The sequence below is a fragment of the Colobus angolensis genome, unplaced genomic scaffold, assembly GCF_000951035.1.
Source record: "Colobus angolensis palliatus isolate OR3802 unplaced genomic scaffold, Cang.pa_1.0 Scaffold221, whole genome shotgun sequence".
Lineage (NCBI taxonomy): Eukaryota > Metazoa > Chordata > Mammalia > Primates > Cercopithecidae > Colobus > Colobus angolensis.
Window position 1 is genome coordinate 5036815 of NW_012115389.1, and position 4664 is coordinate 5041478.

The following is a 4664-nucleotide window of genomic DNA, read 5'->3' on the forward strand; positions in this document are numbered from 1 at the left end:
TTTCTCTTCAGGTACCTTTCTGGAAGTTGAGGACTGCTCAAAAGAAAATGAAATATGCTGAAGGGAAAAAAAAACACCCTAGTGAGAACCAGAGGGAGCTATAAAAGTGAAAGTGCAGATATCCTTACATTTTACCAGGTGGGCCTGATTCGCCTAGGCTACAGATATTTCCTGAGCAACTGTTTACTAATATGGCTTTGCGCTATAGGGAAAGAGGAAGGAAACCATCTCTGAAATTTGGGATCTCAGCATGGTGAGGACAAAACCAGATCCTGAGAAGAAAGAACAAAAGTGACATAAAAGGTGAAGCTCAGTGGAGGTCCAAAGGATAAATACAACTAATTCAGAGGACAGCAGGGACACTCCAGCTGGTAGGAAACATAAACAAAGACACAGAAGCAGAGATGCATAGAATGAATTCAGGGAAAGCAAATCTTCCAGTCATGGATGCCACATGGAGAGCAGTCGGAAAGGCTGAAAGGTAAACTAAGCCAAAACAGAAAGAATACTGCCAGGGCATTGATCCATACCATAGCTGGCTCCCAGCTTTGAGAAGGCCTCAAAGTTGTCAGCAATGTCCTCGTTGTTGATGTCCACCTCATATCACATGCCCCCAGGCATGCTGAGCCTGCAGCTTGTTAAGAATCTTTGTGGCATCAAAGCCAGCCTTATTGCACGGCTGGTGTGGGGTAATCTCCAAGGCCTTTGCATACGCCCCAATCAACAGCTGCTCTTTTCCTGGAATAGCCCTTGGGGAATCCTGAAGGTACTTAAAGAGCTCCCTCTCAATGACCCCGGCATCAGCCACCACTGACTCATTCCTGATGGCATCATGCAGAGACCGCTCTGTCTCCTCCATAAACTGCTTGGCACCGCCACAGAGGATGAAGGTGCATGTCTTGGCCTTGGGGCAGCCAACAAAAAAATTGTACCTCTCACCTTTATATCTGGGTCTCTTCAAACACCTGGCATCGACCCAGGACATCTGCTGAGAGAGCATTTGCACTGGTCTGGATTGAGCCTTCACAGGCCATCACCATCCTCTTCAGATTCTCCTCAGGTACTGGACCAGCACAGAACATGTCCCTGTCAGCAAAGTACTGGGTGGCCACATCACCAGTGGGGAGTTTGGACAAGACAACTTTGGCTCCAGAATGATGGATCCTCTCTAACTTGTCATAGAGAATGTTCTCCTTGACATCAACAATTGCCTAATAACCCTCAACTGTGTGGACTCTTATCTCAGCATTATCTTTCTCAGCTTTCCACTGGAGCTCAGTATTCAAAAGGGCAATCTTGGGCGGGCATGGTGGCTCACGCCTGTAATCTCAGCACTTTGGAAGGCCGAGGTGGGCAGATCATGAGGTCAGGAGTTTGAGACCAGCCTGACCAACACGGTGAAACCCTGTCTCTACTAAAAATACAAAAATTAGCCAGGTGTGGTGGCACACGCCTGTAATCTCAGGTACTCAGGAGGCTGAGGCAGGAGAATCACTTGAACCCAGAAGGCAGAGGTTGCAGTGAGCCGAGATCAGGCCACTGCACTCTAGCCTGAGCGACAAGAGCAAAACTCCGTCTCAAAGAAGAAAAAAAAAAAGGGCAATCTTGGGGTCGTAGTATTTTTTAGGGAGTTGCATTTCAAATCCAGCATAAGAGAAAGTATTCTTGAATGCAACATCAGCTACCAGCTGAGAATCCTCAAGGGCTCCACCCTGTACCTTCTTGATTCCAATCATTTTAAGCTGCAGCAAATCATTGAGCATCATCACTGCCTCCACCACCAGCTTAGCAAAGAAAATTTCTGCTGCGAGATCAGCTTGGAGCTCAGAGCGGTGCTGACACACTACTCCAGAAGCTTCCTCTGCTCCACTTTATCTCCCTCCTTCACAGTCACAGCAATCTCTCTGATCTTGTTAACTGCCAACTGGGTGGCTGTGCAGAAAGCTCGAATGTGAGCTAAGGGTGTAAACCATCCTTCACCTACAGTTTCACCTGCTTCAGAAACTCTGCAGTCAGCAAGGTCAGTGAGGTGGTGCCATCACCGACCTCAGTGTCTTGGGATTTGGTAAAGTCCACTAAAGTCTTTGCTGCAGGATGGACAACATCAAGAAGTTTCAGAATTATGGCCACATCGTTAGAAATTGTTGCTTTGCCTCTGCCATCCACAATAAGCTCGTCCATGCCATAGGCACCCAGGGTGGTTCTTATAGCCTTCGCAATCACCTGGCAGGCACTGAGGTTATTCACAAGCTGGGAGATGCCTTGGGAGCTATCAGTCCCCTCTTTCAATAGGATAACTAGTGTGGGCATCATTTTGGAAGCTTATTCAGCAACCTTTTACTCTCCTCTCTTCTCTGTGACTGGTCTGCCCAGCAACCCACCTAATTTTTGACTTTTTAATAATCACCATTCTGGTTGGTATGAGATGGTATCTCACTGTGGTTTTGATTTGCATTTCTCTGATGATTAGAGATGTTCAGAATTTTTTCATGTTTGTTGACCACTTGTATGTCTTCTTTTGAGAAGTGTCTGTTCATGATTTTTGCCCACTTTTTAATGGGATTATTTGGTTATTGCTTGTTGAATTAAGTTTCTTATAGATTCTGAATATTAGATCTTTGTTGGCTGCACAGTTTGCAGATATGTTCTCCCATTCTGTAGGTTGTCTGTTTACTCTGTTGATAGTTTCTTTTTGCCCTGCAGAAGCACTTCAGTTTAATTAGGTCTCACTTGTCAATTTTTGGTTTTGTCGCAGTTGCTTTCAAGGACTTGTTATAAATTCTTTCCCAAGGCCAATGTCCAGAATGGTATTTCTGAAAATTTCTTCTAGGATTCTTATAGTTTGAGGTCTTATATTTAAATCTTCAATCGGCTGGGCGTGGTGACCCACACCTGTAATCCCAGCGCTTTGGGAGGCCGAGGCAGGTGGATCACCTGAGGTCAGGAGTTCAAGACAAGCCTGGGCAACATGGTGAAACTCCATCTCTACTAAAAATACAAAACTTAGCTCAGCATTGTGGCAGGCACCTGTAATCCCAGCTACTCAAGAGGCTGAGGCAGGAGAATTGCTTGAACCCAGGAGGCGGAAGTTGCAGTGAGCTGAGATCATGCCACTGCATTCTAGCCTGGGCAACAAGAGCAAGATTCCTCAAAAAAATTAAAAAATAAAAAAATCTTCAATCCATCTTGAGTTTATTTTTGTATATGGTAAAAGTTAATGGTCCAGGTTCATTTTTCTGCATATAAATAGCCAACTATCCCAGCACCATTTATTGAATAGGAAGTACATTTTCCCATTGCTTGTTTGTGTCAACTTTGTCAAAGATCAGATGACTGCAGATGTGTAGCTTTATTTCTGGGTTCTCTATTCTGTTCCAGCCATTATCCTAAGTGAATTAATGCAACAATAGAAAACCAAATACTGCATGTTCTCACTATGTATCAGTACTGTGCTGTTTTGGTTACTGTAGTCTTACAGGATAGCTTGAAGTCAGGGGATGTGATGCCTCTGCTTTTTTTTTTTTTTTTCCTTAGGATTGCTTTGGCTAATGGGGCTGTTTCTGTGTTGCATATGAATTTTAGAATAGTTTCCTTCTAATTGTGTGAAAAACAACATTGGAAGTTTGATAGGAATAGCTTTCAATCTTTAGATTGCTTCGGGCAGTATGGCCACTTTAATGGTACTGATTCTTTCAACCTATGAGCATGGAATGTTCTTCCATTTGCTTGTGTCATCTATGATTTCTTTCAGCAGTATTTTGTGGTTATCCCTGTAGAGACCTTTCATCTCCTTGGTTAGATGTATTCCTAGGGGTGTGTGTATGTTGTAAATGGGACTGCATTCTTGATTTGACTCTCAGCTTGAACGTTGTTGGTGTATAGAATAACTAATTTTTGTATGTTGATTTTGTATCCTGAAACTTTACTGAAATCATTTATCAATTCTAGGAGTCTTTTGGCAGATTCTTTAAGGTTTTCTAGTTATTATCATATGAACAGTAAAGAGAGAGAGCTTGATTTCTTTTCCTATTTGGATGTTTTTTCTTTGTTTCTGTTGCCTGATTGCTCTGGCTATGACTGCCAGTGCTATATTGAATAGAAGTGGTGAGAGTGGCCATCCTTGTCTTGTTCCTGTTCTTAAGGGGAATGTTTCCAGCTTTTGCCCATTCAGTATGATGCTGGCTGTTGGGTTTGTCATAGATGGCTCTTATTATTTTGAGATATGTTCCTTCAATGACTAGTTTGTTGAGAGTTTTTGCCATGAAGGTATGTTGGATTGTATTGAAAGCTTTTTCTGCATCTATTGAGATGATCATATGGTTTTTGCTTTTAATTCTGCTTATGTGGTGAATCATATTTATTACTATGCATATGTTAAACCACCTTGCATCCCAGAAATAAAGAAAATAGGCAGTTATTGTCAGGCAGTGGACAACAGACAGTGCAAGACTGTTATCCTTGAGAGAGGGGAAATTCCCATGGTGAGCCCTACAACTGTCTGCCTGGGGACAGTTCCCCATGGTGCTATGAGCTGATGTCCATGCAGAGCACAGGATTCTCACTAGGCATAGAAGGGAGAGATCAGAGCTTGGGGCAGCTGAAGTGGCTGAAATTTGCAGGACACATCACCGAAGAGGGAATTGATAAGTGGAGAGGAGGGGCAG

General features: G+C 43.4%; 1 pseudogene; it reads right to left on the reverse strand.

Moving 5' to 3' along the window:
- Nucleotides 1-419: 419 nt before the first annotated feature.
- Nucleotides 420-2313, reverse strand: LOC105513047 (annotated as a pseudogene).
- Between the last annotated feature and the right edge of the window lie 2351 nt (nt 2314-4664).